Raw genomic sequence first — 23,601 nt, forward strand, 5'->3', positions numbered from 1 at the left:
AATTCAACTACTACAATTCTATATGAAAAACTGATTATAATAATATTTCGCGTTCAAACTTTTATACAATATTTTATAAACTTACAATACCGCTTATTTTACATAAAGCATGAAATATAGCACACAATAACTTTGATACAATATAGTTGTGAAGACAATTCTAGCTAGTACACAAGTCGTTCAGCAAAGGCAATAAAGACACGTAATTCATACGTCCAGAAACAAGTCATGCATTCTGGTTTTACTAGGACTACTTCCCATCCTTGGTCTTGTGCAACATAACCGTTATGGCCGTTGATAAGACAGCGTGTTGTAACGTCATCAAAGGGACGAGGGTTACGTAATGTCCAACAGTCCCGTAATAATCTAAAAACCTCATTTCTTACCCCAATTACCGACTCCGTCACTTGTGGAAACGTTTTGTTTAATAGTTGTAGCCCGATGTTCTTGTTCTCACTTTGGTGAGAAGCGAACATTACTAATCCGTAAGCATAACATGCTTCTTTATGTTGCATGTTAGCCGCTTTTTCTAAATCACGAAGTCCAATATTCGGATATATTGAGTCAAAATAATTTCTTAACCCGTTGCGTAAAATAGCATTTGGGTTCCCCGCAATATATGCGTCAAAGTAAACACATCGTAACTTATGGGTTTCCCAATGTGATATCCCCCATCTTTCAAACGAAAGTCTCTTATAAACCAAGACATTCTTGGAACGTTCTTCGAATGTCTTACAAACTGATCTCGCCTTAAATAGTTGTGCCGAAGAATTCTGGCCGACTCTAGACAAGATTTCATCAATCATGTCTCCGGGTAGGTCTCTTAAAATATTGGGTTGTCTATCCATTTTGTGTTTTTAAACTGTAAAATACACAAGAGTTAGATTCATAAAAAAAAATACTTATTAATACAAGCAATTTTTACATATATCATAAAGCATAAGAACACTATATTACATATATTACACCACACGAATACAACTATCTTATTCTGACTCGCTCGTTTCTTCTTCTTCGGTTTTGGTTCGTTTTGCCAAGTTTCTAGGGATATATGATGTTCCCCTAATACGAGCCGTCGTTGTCCACATTGGTTTAGAAAAACCTGGTGGTTTAGAGGTTCCCGGGTCATTGTTACAACTTAAGGACTTCGGGGGTTGACGATACATATAAAGTTCATCGGGATTGGAATTAGATTTCTCTATTTTTATGCCCTTTCCCTTATTATTTTCTTTTGCCTTTTTAAATTCAGTTGGGGTAATTTCTATAACATCATCGGAATTCTCGTCGGAATCCGATTCATCGGAGAATTGGTAATCCTCCCAATATTTTGCTTCCTTGGCGGAAACACCATTGACCATAATTAACTTTGGTCGGTTGGTTGAGGATTTTCTTTTACTTAACCGTTTTATTATTTCCCCCACCGGTTCTATTTCTTCATCCGGTTCCGATTCTTCTTCCGGTTCCGATTCTTCTTCCGGTTCCGACTCTTCTTCCGGTTCCTCTTCGGGAACTTGTGAATCAGTCCACAAATCATTCCAATTTACATTTGACTCTTCATTATTATTAGGTGAGTCAATGGGACTTGTTCTAGAGGTAGACATCTATCACATAATATCAAACACGTTAAGAGATTAATATATCACATAATATTCATATGTTAAAAATATATAGTTTCCAACAAAAATGTTAAGCAATCATTTTTAAAGAAAACACGGTCGAAGTCCAGACTCACTAATGCATCCTAACAAACTCGATAAGACACACTAATGCAAATTTTCTGGTTCTCTAAGACCAACGCTCGGATACCAACTGAAATGTCCCGTTCTTATTGATTAAAAACGTTCCATATTAATTGATTTCGTTGCGAGGTTTTGACCTCTATATGAGACGTTTTTCAAAGACTGCATTCATTTTTAAAACAAACCATAACCTTTATTTCATAAATAAAGGTTTAAAAAGCTTTACGTAGATTATCAAATAATGATAATCTAAAATATCCTGTTTACACACGACCATTACATAATGGTTTACAATACAAATATGTTACATCGAAATCAGTTTCTTGAATGCAGTTTTTACACAATATCATACAAACATGGACTCCAAATCTTGTCCTTATTTTAGTATGCAACAGCGGAAGCTCTTAATATTCACCTGAGAATAAACATGCTTTAAACGTCAACAAAAATGTTGGTGAGTTATAGGTTTAACCTATATATATCAAATCGTAACAATAGACCACAAGATTTCATATTTCAATACACATCCCATACATAGAGATAAAAATCATTCATATGGTGAACACCTGGTAACCGACAATAACAAGATGCATATATAAGAATATCCCCATCATTCCGGGACACCCTTCGGATATGATATAAATTTCGAAGTACTAAAGCATCCGGTACTTTGGATGGGGTTTGTTAGGCCCAATAGATCTATCTTTAGGATTCGCGTCAATTAGGGTGTCTGTTCCCTAATTCTTAGATTACCAGACTAAATAAAAAGGGGCATATTCGATTTCGATAATTCAACCATAGAATGTAGTTTCACGTACTTGTGTCTATTTTGTAAATCATTTATAAAACCTGCATGTATTCTCATCCCAAAAATATTAGATTTTAAAAGTGGGACTATAACTCACTTTCACAGATTTTTACTTCGTCGGGAAGTAAGACTTGGCCACTGTTGATTCACGAACATATAACAATATATACATATATATTAAAGTATGTTCAAAATATATTTACAACACTTTTAATATATTTTGATGTTTTAAGTTTATTAAGTCAGTTGTCCTCGTTAGTAACCTATAACTAGTTGTCCACAGTTAGATGTACAAAAAATAAATCGATAAATATTATCTTGAATCAATCCACGACCCAGTGTATACGTATCTCAGTATTGATCACAACTCAAACTATATATATTTTGGAATCAACCTCAACCCTGTATAGCTAACTCCAACATTCACATATAGAGTGTCTATGGTTGTTCCGAAATATATATAGATGTGTCGACATGATAGGTCGAAACATTGTATACGTGTCTATGGTATCTCAAGATTACATAATATACAATACAAGTTGATTAAGTTATGGTTGGAATAGATTTGTTACCAATTTTCACGTAGCTAAAATGAGAAAAATTATCCAATCTTGTTTTACCCATAACTTCTTCATTTTAAATCCGTTTTGAGTGAATCAAATTGCTATGGTTTCATATTGAACTCTATTTTATGAATCTAAATAGAAAAAGTATAGGTTTATAGTCGGAAAAATAAGTTACAAGTCGTTTTTGTAAAGGTAGTCATTTCAGTCGAAAGAACGACGTCTAGATGACCATTTCAGAAAACATACTTCCACTTTGAGTTTAACCATAATTTTTGGATATAGTTTCATGTTCATAATAAAAATCATTTTCTCAAAATAACAACTTTTAAATCAAAGTTTATCATAGTTTTTAATTAACTAACCCAAAACAGCCCGCGGTGTTACTACGACGGCGTAAATCCGGTTTTACGGTGTTTTTCGTGTTTCCAGGTTTTAAATCATTAAGTTAGCATATCATATAGATATAGAACACGTGTTTAGTTGATTTTAAAAGTCAAGTTAGAAGGATTAACTTTTGTTTGCGAACAAGTTTAGAATTAACTAAACTATGTTCTAGTGATTACAAGTTTAAACCTTCGAATAAGATAGCTTTATATGTATGAATCGAATGATGTTATGAACATCATTACTACCTTAATTTCCTTGGATAAACCTACTGGAAAAGAGAAAAATGGATCTAGCTTCAATGGATCCTTGGATGGCTCGAAGTTCTTGAAGCAGAATCATGACACGAAAACAAGTTCAAGTAAGATCATCACTTGAAATAAGATTGTTATAGTTATAGAAATTGAACCAAAGTTTGAATATGATTATTACCTTGTATTAGAATGATAACCTACTGTAAGAAACAAAGATTTCTTGAGGTTGGATGATCACCTTACAAGATTGGAAGTGAGCTAGCAAACTTGAAAGTATTCTTGATTTTATGAAACTAGAACTTTTGGAATTTATGAAGAACACTTAGAACTTGAAGATAGAACTTGAGAGAGATCAATTAGATGAAGAAAATTGAAGAATGAAAGTGTTTGTAGGTGTTTTTGGTCGTTGGTGTATGGATTAGATATAAAGGATATGTTATTTTGTTTTCATGTAAATAAGTCATGAATGATTACTCATATTTTTGTAATTTTATGAGATATTTCATACTAGTTGCCAAATGATGGTTCCCACATGTGTTAGGTGACTCACATGGGCTGCTAAGAGCTGATCATTGGAGTGTATATACCAATAGTACATACATCTAAAAGCTGTGTATTGTACGAGTACGAATACGGGTGCATACGAGTAGAATTGTTGATGAAACTGAACGAGGATGTAATTGTAAGCATTTTTGTTAAGTAGAAGTATTTTGATAAGTGTCTTGAAGTCTTTCAAAAGTGTATGAATACATATTAAAACACTACATGTATATACATTTTAACTGAGTCGTTAAGTCATCGTTAGTCGTTACATGTAAATGTTGTTTTGAAACCTTTAGGTTAACGATCTTGTTAAATGTTGTTAACCCAATGTTTATAATATCAAAAGAGATTTTAAATTATTATATTATCATGATATTATGATGTACGAATATCTCTTAATATGATATATATACATTAAATGTCGTTACAACGATAATCGTTACATATATGTCTCGTTTCAAAATCATTAAGTTAGTAGTCTTGTTTTTACATATGTAGTTCATTGTTAATATACTTAATGATATGTTTACTTATCATAATATCATGTTAACTATATATATAACCATATATATGTCATCATATAGTTTTTACAAGTTTTAACGTTCGTGAATCACCGGTCAACTTGGGTGGTCAATTGTCTATATGAAACCTATTTCAATTAATCAAGTCTTAACAAGTTTGATTGCTTAACATGTTGGAAACATTTAATCATGTAAATATCAATCTCAATTAATATATATAAACATGGAAAAGTTCGGGTCACTACAATAATAATAATAATTAATAAATACTCCGTAATTAATGCAGATTTAGGGTTCTGTCGGTGGCGTCAGAGAAACTTCGCGAGTCGCGGTTCTCAAAGCTGCAAACCCCTCGAGTCGCGGGGTTCAGAATTTCAACTGACAGCTTATAATTTCGACGCGTTTTTAATTTTTTTTTTATTTTCTGTTTTTATATTTTTCTATTTTATAATGTATAATAAAAACTTATAATTAAAAACTTAAATAAAAATAGAACTTCTTTATAAAAAAAAACCTTAAAACTAGATTTATATATATATATTTTTTTTTATATATGTTTTTAAATAAAAATAAAATACTTAAATAAAACTTATATAAAAATAAAGAAACTTTATAAAACTTAAATATTTAACAAAATCTTAAAAATATACAAATTTTTGTTTTTCTTTTTATATTTTTGAATATTTAAAACGTATTTTTATAAAAACAAATTTTAATAAAAGTAAACTAAAAAACTTTTTTTTTTCTTGTAGCGTTGCGCTTCCGGCTTTTAAGAAGATCTCCCCGGCAGCGGCGCCAAAAATACTTGATGTGGTAGCGCAGTGGTATAAAATAGCTATTAATTTACTACAAAATACTATTAAATACGATACAATTTTACACAAGATATTTATTTATTTAGAGAACGGATATACTTAAACCTTGCTACAACACTTATAGGCAGTGTACCTAATCGTACAGTAGTGTAGTTTTTAGTAAGTCCGGTTCGTTCCACAGGGAATCTATTTAAACAAAGCTTAACGCTAAATTAGTTTACTTTTATAAAAATACAAATATATATATAAGTAATATTATTATTATAAAGGGGGGTTTTTACCGTTTAATGACTGGTTTGTCGATTTTAAAACTTTAGTCGCAGTTAAAACCAAATGTAAAATATTAAAAATGAATACAAGACTTAAATTAAAGCATAAAGTAAATAACGATAATGAAATTGCGAATAATAAAAGTGCGATAAAATAAACTTGCGATAATTAAAAAGTACGATAATTAAAAGTGCAATTAAATACAATAACAATAAATAAAAATGCGATAATTAGAAGTGCAATTAAATATAAAATAAAGGAAATTAAATATGAAATAAAAGAATTATGCTTATTTAAACTTCCGTAATCATGATGTTTGACGTGTTGATTTTAGTTTTATGCCCATGGGTTAATTGTCCTTTGTCCTGGATTATTTAATATGTCCGTCTGGTTTTTGTCCATAACAGTCCATCAATCATAAATATAAAGTGTGAGTGTCCTCGTCAAATTATCCTTATACCCGAAGTTAAATATTCCAACTAATTGGGGACTTAAACTGTAACAAGATTTTAATACTTTGTTTAATAATTACACCAGGATGTCGACTGAGTGTAACCTAAGGTTTTAATATTTTGTTATCAATTATACCAAGTGTCCTTGTACATAATTTCACCCCTGTTTTAATTATTTTAGTGGCTATTAATCCATTCCCTTGTCCGGTTAAATGAACGATTATTCGTACATATAAATACCCCGCCCATCGTGTCCGATTGAGTGTATATGGTAATTTATAGGGACGCCCAATTGTAAATCTTTATATTAACATTAACAAACTATCATTTAGTTAAACAAATATAAAGCCCATTAATAGCCCATAGTCTAATTCCCACAAGTGTCGTTCTTTTGTCCAAACCCCAATTATGGTACAAAGCCCAATTACCCAATTTTAGTAATTAGCCCAACATCATGATTACTTCATTTTAAATAAGCATAATAATAACTTAGCTACGAGACATTAATGTAAAAAGGTTGAACATAACTTACAATGATTAAAAATAGTGTAGCGTTACACGGACAGAATTTCGACTTACACCCTTACAACATTCGCTAACATACCCTTATTATTAGAATTATAATTAAAATTAAAATATAATATATATATATATATATTTTACGTATGAGGAGAAGAAGAAAAAGATGATGATTTGCGATCAGAATTCGTTTGCTTTTATAGGGATTTTCGACTTTTGGGGCTCCGCGACTCGCGGCATATTTTGCCTTCAAACTCCGCGAGTCGCGGAGTTTGAAATTACAGCTCAGATACTTTGGAGTCTTTCTTGCCGACGGATTTATAAATATATATAATATATTAAATAATTATAAGAATTATTTAAATATTATATTATATTTATGTGCATAGTTGATTTGTAATTTTTAGTCCGTTGCGTCGAGCGTTGAGAGTTGACTCATGTCCCGGTTCCGGATTTTCGAACGTCCTTGTGTACAATTTAATATCTTGTACTTTGCATTTTGAATCTTGTACTCTTGTAATTTCGAGACGTTTCTTATCAATAATTGGAACCTTTTTGATTGTCTTTTGTACTTTTGAGCTTTTTGGTCGTTTGCGTCTTCAATTCGTCGAATCTGTCTTTTGTCTTCACCTTTTATTATTTAAACGAATATCACTTGTAAATAGAACAATTGCAATTAAAAGCTTGTCTTTCTTGAGGAATAATGCTATGAATTATATGTTCGTTTTTAGCATTATCAACCGGCTCGGTGGTTCATACCATAACATTCACAAATAAATACGCTATATACACATACGTATAATTACTCCACTCACCTTGTCACAAGGATGATGATTTAGCACTTCCGAGATTCAACGCAATGTACCTAAATCATTAAGTGCACATTCAATTTCACAACTAGTGGGATTAACCACGATACTCCCACTTGAGCATTTAATGACCCAATTTGCATTAAATGACTCAACTACACACAACCGCCCATAAATGGCCAAGACTCGACTTTAATCACTAAGGCTAGTGAATTAAAGTCTACTAAGTTCAATTAACACAAAACTTAGGGTAATCCATACCCATTTCATCTAATTAGGTCAACTAGTACATTTTGACCCATTTTATATTACTTAGGCTCACAATCAAGTCAAACTTACCCATTTACACTTCTTTCATTAATCTTAAAGTGCATTAGTGACTAACAACACCATTTGACACTTACAACCTCAAATCATAATGCCAAAACCCTAGATTGTGGCTATTAGGGTTTCATTACAACAACACAACCCAATTTCACCCATTTTACCCTCAAATGGGTCATACAAATCTCTAGTAACCAAAACCCTAGCCATTAACCAATTAAAACTTAAAACATAAGGTTAGAACTTACCAAGACTATCCTCTTGTAGCTAACAACAAGGAGAACAACTTTAACTCTTGCTCCTAGGATTGATCTACAAATCTTCACCTCCAAATCTTAGGTTTATTCTAAGTGGGTTTTGTGTTTTGGGAGAGAAATTGGAAAGAAAAGAGAAAACGAAATGAAATAAATGAAATAAATGGAATAAGTGGCTGTGATTTAATGCTCCAATCTGATCTACAAGCAAAAAGACCAAATTACCCCTAAAACCATTTTAAATTGAGTAGAAATCAGAGTCAGAACAGCAGAGATGCCGTGGCGCGGCCAGTTTGTCGCGGCGCGACTTATCGAAGGAAAAACGACCCCTTTTAACCCAACTTCTGATCCAGATTTGCTTGATATGTCGCGGCGCGGACCCAATTGTCACGGCGCGGCCTAAGGCTGTATCTGAACAGCTCGACCAACTTAAACAATTTTTGATTTTATTTAATTTGTACATTCCAAACCCGCTTCCTATATTCACCTAGCCTTCAACAATAGTCTCACAAGACTTAACTCTAACCAAACCCATGTTTAAACTTATACATGCACACATTATCAAGTATATATATATATATATATATATATATATATATATATATATATATATATATATATATATATATATATATATATACACATATATTCATACATTTACGCATAAGCTAACGAGTTATAAACGTATAAATGATTAAGTAAGTACCTTTCGATACGTACGGGAAAACGGGATGTTACAACTCTCCCCCACTTGAATCGGAGCGCATCCTTGCGATCCAAGCCGCATGACAAGAAGGAAGATAAACCAACACAAACTCTTCGGGCTCCCCAGTAAACTCGGAACCCTTACTACGACGCCATTGAACTTTAAAAGTCCTAACCTCTTTATGCCTCAACCTTTTGACCTTCTCATCAAGTATGGCAATCGGTTCCTCGATATACTCTAACTTATTATTTAGCTCAATCTCGTCTAATGGGACCCAAGATGAATCATCCGCAAGACACTTACGTAGATGGGAGACATGAAATGTATTATGGATCCCCGCAAGCTCTTCGGGTAATTCCAAACGATACGCGACTTCACCAACACGAGCTAAAACCTTAAACGGCCCAATAAACCTAGGAGCTAACTTTCCCCATTTTAGAAATCGAATAATACCTTTCCATGGTGAAACTTTGAGCATCACCATGTCACCTTCTTGAAATTCGATCGTTCGTCTACGTTTATCGACATACGAATTTTGCCTATCTTGAGCCTTTTTCAAATGCTCTCGAATCATATCAATCTTGCTATTCGTCTCTAAAACCAAATCGGTACTCCCGATTTCCTTTTGCCCCACTTCTCCCCAACAAATCGGGGTTCGACATCTACGCCCATAAAGCATCTCATATGGCGGCATCCCGATACTAGTATTGTGACGACCCGGGAATTTCCGACCAAATTTAAATCTAATCTTATTATGATTCCTACACGATAAGCAAAATCTGTAATATTGAAGTCTCAAAAACTTTGAACTGTGTTCATGTGTACTTTTGACCTTTGACTAATCCCGACGATTCACGAACAATTGTTGTTAATAAATATGTGTGTGTGTATATATATATATATATATATATATATATATATATATATATATATATATATATATATATATATATATATATATATATATTAAATTAAATTAATAAAATACAATTTAATCATTTGAATTGAAAATGCAAAGTGAGATACAAAATAATTAAGCTATTATTACAATAAATTTATATATGTACAAATATGACTTCTATACATAATTAATATTATATATAATATTAAATATTCAAATATGTTACTATATAAAATAAGTATTAAAAAATTAATAATATAAAGAGTTAATATATCAATTTTTATTACAAGTTAAATTATAGTTGTCGTATTAATATTATTATTACTTGTATTATAAATATTAATATTTATATTTATATTAGTATTATTAATGTTGCTATATATATGAAATATATAGATTGAAATATGATACATTTAAATTATAATATTATTACTAATATTAATGTTACCATTATTAATATCCTTATTATTAGTGTTATTATGACTATTATTTTATTATTATTAAAATAAACATCACTATATTTAATATTATGATATAAATATAAAATTGATATTTACAAAGTTGTTATAGTATCATAACTATTCATAATAATATTATCATTAATAATAGTAATATTATTATAAGTTGTATTATTGTTAAGATTTTGAATAATATTATTATTATTATCATTTTTATAATTAATATCATTATTATCAGTTATTTTTCTCTTATAAACATTATAAATATCTTGAAAATAATTACTATTAATGTTATTGTAATCAAAATTATTATAAATAAAATTAGTATTATTATTATAATTGTTATTAATAATATTATAAGTAATTTCATTAAGATTAATATGACATATTAATATTATTACTCTTATTATTATTACAAATATTATTATTAATTGTATTTAGATTATTATAAATATTAATAATAATTGTATAGTTTGTACGTACCAATTTAGGGACCCATATCTGTTTCACATCCCTTTCGATTTGTTTAAAAGACGACTTCAATTCCTAATCCAGTCCAAAAATCAATTGCACGTCGGTATCATCTTTATTGGTTTTATTTTTTTTTCGTTTGATTTATTCTTTTTTGAGATATTCTAACCTGTTAATCAAATCACTTTACATATAACTGAATTACTCAAAGTCTTGAATTAATTCAGTGAACTTTACATCTCCATTATCAATTACCATAACCCCTTTACCACAAATTCGAATCAAACAGAAGAAAATTTTAAATAAAAAAGGTCGAGTACTCTGTTAACGGGTCAGTTTATTAGTAGCTCGATTTTGTAACGAATTTTAAAATTCTTAAATGCAGTTATGCTCGAAATCTTCCAATTAAACTATCTGCAAAGTTTTAAGGTTCGATTTTTCCTAATGATTTCTAATTTCGAAGTCAAAGTTTGTAAAACAAAAAGTCAAACGATTTACTTTAAACGAATTCGAGTTCTAGTTAAAGTTTCTGGTTCAATTGATTGTCCAGGAAGTTTACTGGAACAATTTCAAACATATTTCATTCAGGAATGGTTGTCTAAAACATTCTTAAAATTTAAATTGGAGTTGAAGTTCATCGTGTATGAAATAGAATGTAACTGTTTGATTTTTTTTATGTTCTGCATATTTTAACTAATTTAATTGGTCTCAAATCGATGCCATATTTTTTATAAATCCTAAAACTAATTACTAAAATTCGTTATGTTGCGTTTGAATGGGCTCTGGTCGATTCACTTCTGGGGGAAGACGATGAGGAATTTAGAAACAGAAAATATATTAGTTAAATAAAATTGGGTTGCATGATATTTCAGAAATCGAGCAACAGCTCATTGGTTAAGGGTGTTTCGGGTGAAAGGGAGGTCGCGGGTTCGAGCCCGGTCATGGGCGTTTTTTTTTTGGGAAACCATTTTAAGGTAGTCTTTAGTTTTTTATTATTATTTTTATTATCATCATTATTATTATTATTATTATTATTATTATTATTATTATTATTATTATTATTATTATTATTATTATTATTATTATTATTAATATTGTTATTGTTATTATTGTTAGTATTATTAATGTTATAAGTATTACTTTTATTAGAAATTATAGATAATAATATTAGTATGATCAATATTATTATATTAATTATTATTGATAATATTACTAATATTACAATCATTATCATTATTAGTATTATCACTAAATATTATTATTACTATCGTTATTATTAATTTTATAAGACTACTACTAATATAAGCATTACTAATATTATGATTAGGATTACCAAATTGATGCTATAGAAACTCTAGTCATTAGTTTAGAAATTAAACGCGAAGTTTATGATTATTATGATTTGGAACATAAAGGTTTTAATAATAGTATTATGATTATGACAATAAAAGTTTTAAAGATATCATCACTAAGATTATATGAATATATATAAATGTATGGATTTAAAAACTATTGATAAAATTATAATTTAAGTGAATTACTAATTAGTAGTATTATTATTAATAAAGTTATCATTTTAATACTAGTGCATCATTATTTATTATCAAAACTATCTTTTAAAAACAGATTAATATTTTGTATATTTGTTAAATATACTATAATTATATTAAAAATTTCACATAACTATATAAATCAAACTTACTAATATTATTTATTTAAATACGTACATTTAACAAATTAATAAATTTTAATATAACACTAAACAATGATGTATATAAATATATTAATATAACTATATAGATATTAATCATATTGAATATATACACAAATTAAATATATAATACATAAACTATAAATAAATTTGTTCGATTACGATTATGTGTATTAATAAATATACAAATGATATAGGTTCGTGAATCCGAGGCCAACCCTGCATTGTTCTGTTGATCAATATCGTTATATGTATTTTTACTACAAAATATATTACTGTGAGTTTCATTTGCCTTTTTTCCCTTTATATTTTTGGGCTGAGAATACATGCGCAATTTTTATAAATGTTTTACGAAATAGACACAAGTAATCGAAACTACATTCAATGGTTGGATTATTAAACCGAATATGGCCCTTTTTATTAAGTCTGGTAATCTAAGAATTAGGAAACAGACACCCTAATTGACGCGAATCCTAAAGATAGATCTATCGGGCCCAACAAGTCCCATCCAAAGTACTGGATGCTTTAGTACTTCGAAATTTATATCATGTCCGAAGGAGGATCCCGAAATGATGGGGATATTCTTATATGCATTTTGTGAATGTCGGTTACCAGGTGTTCAATCCATATGAATGATATTTTTGTCTCTATGCATGGGACGTATGTTTATGAGAAATGAAAATATGAAATCTTGTGGTCTATTAAAATTATGGAATGATTATTTATGTTAAACTAATGAACTCACCAACCTTTTTGGTTGACACTTTAAAGCATGTTTATTCTCAGGTATGAAAGAAATCTTCCGCTGTGCATCTGCTTATTTTAGAGATTTTACTTGGAGTCATTCATAACATATTTCAAAAGACGTTGCATTCGAGTCGTCAAGTTCATCAAGATTTTTATCAAGTCATTTATAGTTTAGATATATTATGAAATGGTATGCATGCCGTCAACTTTCGATGTAATAAAAGTTTGTCTTTTAAAAAAAAACCAATGTATTGTTTGTAAAATGTATCATATAGAGGTCAAGTACCTCGCAATGTAACCAAATGTATTGTATTCGTCCGGATGGATTAGGACGGGTCCTTTCAGTTGGTATCAGAGCGGTGGTCTTAGAAAATCGGGTCTTGCATTAGTGTGTCTAACCGATAGTAGTTAGGATGCATTAGTGAGTCTGGACTTCGACCGTGTCTGCATGTCAAAAGTTTTGCTTATCATTTCATGTCGAAAATTACCTGCTTATCATTCTTAGAGAATCACTTGCTTATCATTCTTAGTCTAGACACGTTTTACTGCATTGAATGCATGAATAGTGTATAGACAAAAATTCATATCTTAGCGTATCTGCTAATTCATATCTTAGCGTATCTGCTAATTCATATCTTAGCGTATCTGCTAATTCATATCTTGGCGTATCTGTTACTGTAGACTTTATCTGACACGTTTCCTTAATTCTCTTCGTAATCTACGGGATCTTCTGTACTATGTATAGGTATTCTATGTAATTAGAATATCATCCGATATCCGAAAATCATTTCATATCGAAAAATCCTTTATTCAAACGTACAAAACGAAACTCACAACTAGTTCAAGTCCCTCGGATTCCGATATGGAGTCCCACTCCAGCTCTGAAAGCAGCGTCGCCTGAATGAATCAATCAATCAGCCATCCACAATTCATCTGATGAGTGCGTAGTCGACCAAATCAATGGAGACGAGAAGAAGACGATCCTTTCAAATTTCCCTCTTGGTTATAAACCTGAAGCACTCACCGGCGAACCAACCCGAAACATCATTTTCACCCTCATTACCCGAATATCTCGCCATGATTATATACTATCTCAAATACAAAACCTTATACATCTGCTCGTTCCTACCGACAATCATCCCGGAGTAATAGAAGAAGTCAACGAGCTTCGCACCCGAGTTGTAGCCGTGAAAAGTATGATGCAAAATGTACCAGCTTCAACAACATTACCGACATCAACAACATCACCAACAACAACATCCGCATCCCAAGCGTCAATTTCACAATCTGTCCTACGAACATCAACATCATACGCACCATGGATACCAAGGAGTACCAACATCAATTAACAATGAAGTATTGAACCATAAATTCATTAATATTCTGTGAAGAATATGTGGATCCTAATAGTTTTAGAGATGACTTATTCTAGCTCAAATCAAAAATCAAATGAGTCTAATATTATATTGACTCATTAAATCCATGATTACATCTGAAGAAAATATATATATGTATATATATTTTCATAAAGATTGTGATTAAAAATTCTTTCATATAAACTGTTAATGATGAAAATATTTTAACGGGTAGGTAATACCCGAGGAATATTTAAGATCTCACATTAATAAGTTACACTGTACATTCTTCGAATCTGATTCGACGGTCATTTACTATCCTACTTACAACCACCGATATACGTATCCGTTCACCACAGAACAACGATTTTTATTCAAATTTCATATTTGGATTTTGACTTATCAGAATCCAACAAGTGGCATAATGAAGAAAACATTGGACAAAATAAAAATTTTTAGAAACAAACAAATTAATTATGATGAATTTTGTTAAGAATCCACGCTAACAAAATCCTAGCTAACTGTTCCTAGCTAACTGTTAAATCTCTATTACATTATTGCAATTTTAATTATCGCAATTTTAATTCTCGCAAGTTTATTTATCGTCATTTAATTTTTGTATTTATTTTACGCACTTTAGATATCGGGACATGTATACAAGGTTTTAACATATCATATCGACCCATCTATATATATATTTCGGAACAACCATAGGCACTCTATATGCAAATGTTGGAGTTAGCTATACAGGGTTGAGGTTGATTCCAAAATATATATATAGTTTGAGTTGTGATCAAGTCTGAGACCGGTACACGGGTCACGATATGTATTAATTAATTCGAATATTATAAATTATATATATAAATTATTGAACTGCTAACTGTGGACTATCAACTGTAGACTACAAACATTGGACAATTAAAAATGAATTAAAATATTGATTATAACATATGACTAAACATCTCTTCAAGTTTGCCACTTGATTTCATCTTAAACCTCATTTGTATCTTGACGATTAAAATCTGCGTTCAAACCTTTCATGATTCTTGAAAACACCTCAATCGAGAGGATGAACCAACCGAACTTCATCTACGGAAGGAAAGATTTATGCATATAGTTATGCACCTGAGAAACTCTCGGCAACTGAGTAAAATTTTAACACGTAGCCGCGTCAGATCCTTTGGCATTTATTAGCAAAAATAACTTTGCAATCCCTTTTCAAAGTAGCCAATTTTGTCACAGTTCCAACAAGTCAACTTCGACTTTTCATTCAAAGTAGCCTTACTATAATCCTGATATATACGATTACCCTTTTGATAACGGAGAATTCTTTTATATTACACCATATTACCAGCAGACGTACCAGCAACCTCGTTGCTTCTTGGCTTAAATCTCTCTGACAAATCATTATATTTATTCATTGAAACCCTATCATATAATCATCCGCATCTTGTAACGAGAACTGCCATACCAATTACCGGGAATCAGCAATCAGTACTTTGAAAACTCACAGCATATCTACATCAACAGTTATATGTATGACATTTATCTCTTAGAATTATGATCTCTTATTCTGAAATTCTGAACAGCACTCAGTCTACAAATCAATACTCTGAATGCTGAAAAAGCTGAATGAAGCAGCAGAAACTGTAGATAACCGTAAACGACCTTAATCGTCAGAAGTTTAATAATAAAGAATAGTATGTTGAAAAAGCTCAGAAAAATTGGAACTGGAAAATGGATTGAGCTAACCACGAAGGAGACCAAGGACAAATACAAGGACCAAACTCTGTATTTAAAGAATCTGATGATTCTGTTTCTGATGAAATCTTTAGCGAATACCTTGCTTTCGAATCTAAACCCTTACGGATAAATCTTCTTCATCATCCATCGATATTAGAGATTCCAAGATATCATCGTATCTTTTAAATATTCTCCATATTTCTGAAGATATTTTCATAACTGTTCTTATCTGAAATCATTAATCTCATCGTGCTATCGGTGTTACATCTTATAGAAACTGTTAGTTTCTATATTCTGTAAACTTTCGAGCTTAAAATATGAATGTTATTGAAGTAATGTTGGGAACTGATGCATGAGTTAGTATAATATAATGACACTTGATCAACATGATTATATTACAGTAAGTCATGCTGAGATTCTAATAAAACATGATGATAGTTCACAGTAGATCATACCATCATCATGTGCCATGTTACATAACTTTTTCATTCTACTTAACCTCCGAACATATCAAGGAAAATATATACTTAATAGTTCTATCTTCTGTAATTCTGGTAATTTAACTAATCAAGATCGTGCTATTACCATTTCTTTCTTAGAACATTAACTATGTTCATTTCGAAATTCATATCAATGAATTCTGGACCGTTGCTCGCTTTACTAGAGGTCGAGAGGATAATAAAAAGGCAAAGAGATCCAAAATATAAGAGAAAATATAAAGCCCAATGACAACACCGAAATTACAAACCGTGGATATCAGTACGTATGGCAATATAAAGACACGGGAGGATTATAAATACAATAATCCCTAGAGCATAATAGAAATAAACAGATTCTTCAGGTGGGAGTTGGAAAATAAGAACGATCATTATGATAGTTAGAATAAGAACAAGGATCAGAACAGGGTTAAGCATTTTCATAAATCTTTTGAATTTGGGAATTGAGTATAGAAGTGGTGAAAACTAATGGAACGGAAAAGGTAAATTTATAATGGAAATATCCGACAGAGCAATCAAGGCAGATGATCGCATTTAAATATAGAGATCCTAATTTCCTTAAATCTCGAAGAATCAAATCTTATAGATTTCGAAGATCTTCTTTTAAATTCCTTGAATTCCGGAATTCAATCAAGACAACGTCAAAAGTTAAGACGAACTTTATTTTCTAAATTCAACCATGACTAGTCAAAAGTTATGATGAAACTTGTCTTTCTCATTTCACTATTGCGTGATAACTTCACTCGTAAGTTTCACATGATCGAATCGTTTTATCTATATTAATCCATAAAACTCTATTTAACAACTCATAATTGTCATAAAAACATTTTTATTGTTAGCCATGACCATCCCACTCAAATTTCGGGACGAAATTTCTTTAACGGGTAGGTACTGTGATGACCCGGGAATTTCTGACCAAATTTAAATCTAATCTTATTATGATTCCTACACGATAAGCAAAGTCTGTAATATTGAAGTCTCAAAAACTTTGAACTGTGTTCATGTGTACTTTTGACCTTTGACTAATCCCGACGATTCACGAACAATTGTTGTTAATAAATATGTGTGTGTGTGTGTATATATATATATATATATATATATATATATATATATATATATATATAAGTATATATATTAAATTAAATTAATAAAATACAATTTAATCATTTGAATTGAAAATGCAAAGTGAGATACAAAATAATTAAGCTATTATTACAATAAATTTATATATGTACAAATATGACTTCTATACATAATTAATATTATATATAATATTCAAATATTCAAATATGTTACTATATAAAATAAGTATTACAGAATTAATAATATAAATAGTTAATATATCAATTTTTATTACAAGTTAAATTATAGTTTCATATTAATATTATTATTACTTGTATTATAAATATTAATATTTATATTTATATTAGTATTATTAATGTTGCTATATATATGAAATATATAGATTGAAATATGATACATTTAAATTATAATATTATTACTAATATTAATGTTACAATTATTAATATCCTTATTATTAGTGTTATTATGAATATTATTTTATTATTATTAAAATAAACATCACTATATTTAATATTATGATATAAATATAAAATTGATATGTACAAAGTTGTTATAGTATCATAACTATTCATAATAATATTATCATTAATAATAGTAATATTATTATAAGTTGTATTATTGTTAAGATTTTGAATAATATTATTATTATCATTTTTATAATTAATATCATTAATATCAGTTATTTTTCTCTTATAAACATTATAAATATCTTGAAAATAATTACTATTAATGTTATTGTAATCAAAATTATTATAAATAAACTTAGTATTATTATTATAATTGTTATTAATAATATTATAAGTAATTTCATTAAGATTAATATGACATATTAATATTATTACTCTTATTATTATTACAAATATTATTATTAATTGTATTTAGATTATTATAAATATTAATAATAATTGTATAGTTTGTACGTACCAATTTAGGGACCCATATCTGTTTCACATCCCTTTCGATTTGTTTAAAAGACGTCTTCAATTCCTTATCCAGTCCAAAAATCAATTGCACGTCGGTATCATCTTTATTGGTTTTATTTTTTTTCGTTTGTTTTATTCTTTTCTGAGATATTCTAACCGGTTAATCAAATAACTTTACATATAACTGAATTACTTAAAGTCTTGAATTAATTCAGTGAACTTTACATCTCCATTATCAATTACCATAACCCCTTTACCACAAATTCGAATCAAACAGAAGAAAATTTTAAATAAAAAAGGTCGAGTACTCTGTTAACGGGTCAGTTTATTAGTAGCTCGATTTTGTATCGAATTTTAAAATTCTTAAATGCAATTATGCTCGAAATATTCCAATTAAACTATCTGCAAAGTTTTAAGGTTCGATTTTTCCTAATGATTTCTAATTTCGAAGTCAAAGTTTGTAAAACAAAAAGTCAAACGATTTACTTTAAACGAATTCGAGTTCTAGTTAAAGTTTCTGGTTCAATTGATTGTCCAGGAAGTTTACTGGAACAATTTCAAACATATTTCATTCAGGAATGGTTGTCTAAAACATTCTTAAAATTTAAATTGGAGTTGAAGTTCATCGTGTATGAAATAGAATGTAACTGTTTGATTTTTTTTATGTTCTGCATATTTTAACTAATTTAATTGGTCTCAAATCGATGCCATATTTTTTATAAATCCTAAAACTAATTACTAAAATTCGTTATGTTGGGTTTGAATGGGCTCTGGTCGATTCACTTCTGGGGGAAGACGATGAGGAATTTAGAAACAGAAAATATATTAGTTAAATAAAATTGGGTTGCATGATATTTCAGAAATCGAGCAACAGCTCATTGGTTAAGGGTGTTTCGGGTGAAAGGGAGGTCGCGGGTTCGAGCCCGGTCATGGGCATTTTTTTTTTGGGAAACCATTTTAAGGTAGTCTTTACTTTATTATTATTATTTTTATTATTATTATTATTATTATTATTATTATTATTATTATTATTATTATTATTATTATTATTATTATTATTATTATTATTATTATTATTATTATATTATTATTATTATTATTATTATTATTATTGTTATTAATATTGTTATTGTTATTATTGTTAGTATTATTAATGTTATAAGTATTACTTTTATTAGAAATTATTGATAATAATATTAGTATGATCAATATTATTATATTAATTATTAGTGATAATATTACTAATATTACAATCATTATCATTATTAGTATTATCACTAAATATTATTATTATTATCGTTATTATTAATTTTATAAGACTACTACTAATATAAGCATTAGTAATATTATGATTAGGATTACCAAATTGATGCTATAGAAACTCTAGTCACTAGTTTAGAAATTAAACATGAAGTTTATGATTATTATGATTAGGAATATAAAGGTTTTAATAATCGTATTATGATTATGACAATAAAAGTTTTAAAGATATCATCACTAAGATTATATGAATATATATAAATGTATGGATTTAAAAACTATGGATAAAATTATAATTTAAGTGAATTACTAATTAGTAGTATTATTATTAATAAAGTTATCATTTTAATACTAGTGCATCATTATTTATTATCAAAAACTATCTTTTAAAAACAGATAAATATTTTGTATATTTGTTAAATATACTATAATTATATTAAAAATTTCACATAACTATATAAATCAAACTTACTAATATTATTATTTATTTAAATACGTACATTTAACAAATTAATAAATTTTAATATAACACTAAACAATGATGTATATAAATATATTAATATAACTATATAGATATTAATCATATTGAATATATACACAAATTAAATATATAATACATAAACTATAAATAAATTTGTTCGATTACGATTATGTGTATTAATAAATATACAAATGATATAGGTTCGTGAATCCGAGGCCAACCCTGCATTGTTCTATTGATCAATATCATTATATGTATTTTTACTACAAAATACATTACTGTGAATTTCATTTGCCTTTTTACCCTTTATATTTTTGGGCTGAGAATACATGCGCAATTTTTATAAATGCTTTACTAAATAGACACAATTAATCGAAACTACATTCAATGGTTGGATTATTAAACCGAATATGCCCCTTTTTATTAAGTCTGGTAATCTAAGAATTAGGGAACAGACAACCTAATTGACGCGAATCCTAAAGATTGATCTATCTGGCCCAACAAGCCCCATCCAAAGTACCGGATGCTTTAGTACTTTGAAATTTATATCATGTCCGAAGGAGGATCCCGGAATGATGGGGATATTCTTATATGCATTTTGTGAACGTCGGTTACCAGGTGTTCAATCCATATGAATGATATTTTTGTCTCTATGCATGGGACATATGTTTATGAGAAATGGAAATATGAAATCTTGTGGTCTATTAAAATTATGGAATGATTATTTATGTTAAACTAATGAACTCACCAACCTTTTTGGTTGACACTTTAAAGCATGTTTATTCTCAGGTATGAAAGAAATCTTCCGATGTGCATCTGCTTATTTTAGAGATTTTACTTGGAGTCATTCATGACATATTTCAAAAGACGTTGCATTCGAGTCGTCAAGTTCATCAAGATTTTTATCAAGTCATTTATAGTTTGGATATATTATGAAATGGTATGCATGCTGTCAACTTTCGATGTAATGAAAGTTTTTCTTTTAAAAAAAAACGAATGTATTGTTTGTAAAATGTATCATATAGAGGTCAAGTACCTCGCGATGTAACCAAATGTATTGTATTTGTCCGGATGGATTAGGACGGGTGATGTGGTAGCGTGAGGGTACGAAATAGTATTATTTTTAATACAAAATACTACAAAATATGACACAAGTTTTATTAATTTACGGATGGGATATACCTAAACCTTGCTACAACACTATAGGCAGTGTACCTAATCGTAGAGTAGTGTAGTTTTTAGTAAGTCCGGTTCGTTCCACAGGGAGCTGGTGAAGTTAACGCTATATTATTAAGTTTATTTGTAAAAATATATATATAAATAAGTAGTAGTATTATTATAAAATGGGGGTTTTACCGTTTAATGACCGGTTTGTCGATTTTAAGCGTAAAAATAAATGACAAAAATTAAAGTGCGTAAAATAAATTGCGATAAATAAAATGACAGAAAATAAAATTGCGAGTAATAAAATGACAGTAAATAAAGATACGATGAGAAATATAATAAAAGAATTATGCTTATTTAAACTTCCGTAATCATGATGTTTGACGTGTTGATTTTTGTTTTATGCCCATGGGTTAATTGTCCTTTGTCCTGGTTTATTTGATACGTCTATCTGGTTTTTGTCCATAATAGTCCATCGGTCATAAATATAAAGTGCGAGTATCCTCGTCAAATTACCCTTATACCCGAAGTCAAATATTCCAACTAATTAAGGATTTAAACTGTGACGCAGTTATCACTTCTGTCAACAATTACACCAGTTATCACTGTATGTAATCTACCCCTGTTTTGATTAGATATGAATATTAATTTACCCACTTGATCAGTTTGAATAATCAATTACCCAACCCGAATAATTAATTAAATGATTATAATAGATTCCATATGAACGTCACTAAATAGGACAACCATAATCATTATTAATTATTAGGATAATTAATTTGAAGATAGGTTCGACAGACTCCAATGAGTTGTCACTCAATTAGACAATACCCCCCATCTATTAATAGTCAATAGTCCAATTTCCACAAGTGTCGGTCTTTTACCCAAACCCCAATTATGGTACAAAGTTCAATAACCCCGTCTTAATATTTTAGCCCAACATCACGATTACTTCGGCTCAAATAAGCATAATAATAACTTAGCTACGAGACATTAAATTAAAAAGGTTGAACATAACTTACAATGATTAAAAATAGCGTAGCGTTACACGGACAGAATTTCGACTTACACACTCAAACGATCTCTATCATAAATCTTATTATTATCATAATTTAAAATTAAAATTAAGATTATTGTTATATCTTATTAAGTTAACATTATGATAGAGATATAGAATATAGATATTGATAATTGATATAGATATTTGATTGATAAAAAAAAAGATCGGAAAAAACTCTTCCTCCTCCATCGAACGTAATATAGCCTTTTATAGGCAAATTAGAAATTGAATTTTCATTTACGACCCCTGAACTATGCTCAATTAACAACTTTTTATTATTTAATATTATTCTTATTATGAATTATTTAAATATTATATTTTATTCTTGTGCATAGTTGACTCGTAATTTTTACACCGTTGCGTCGAGCGTTGAGAGTTGGTTCATGTCCCGGTTCCGGATTTTCGAACGTCCTTTCGTATAATTTAATATCTTGTACTTTGCGTTTTGTAACTTGTACTCTTGTCATTTTTAGACGTTCTTCATCAATAATTTGAACCTTTTTGATTGTATCTTGTACTTTTGAGCTTTTTGGACGTTTTGGTCTTTCAAATCTTCGTTTTTGTCTTTAAATCTTCATTTTCGAGCGATTTGCGTCTTTCGTCTTCGCACTTATTTATTTAACTATTACAACTAAAAATAAGGAAATTACATTTAAAAACTTTACATATTGGAACGATATTGCTACTAAATATATGTTCATTTGGAACACTATCAAATATCCCCACACTTGAGCGTTGCTTGTCCTCAAGCAATACAGAACTTGAAATAAAAACATACATGAA

The sequence above is a fragment of the Rutidosis leptorrhynchoides genome, chromosome 9, assembly GCF_046630445.1.
Source record: "Rutidosis leptorrhynchoides isolate AG116_Rl617_1_P2 chromosome 9, CSIRO_AGI_Rlap_v1, whole genome shotgun sequence".
NCBI classification, from domain to species: Eukaryota; Viridiplantae; Streptophyta; class Magnoliopsida; order Asterales; family Asteraceae; genus Rutidosis; species Rutidosis leptorrhynchoides.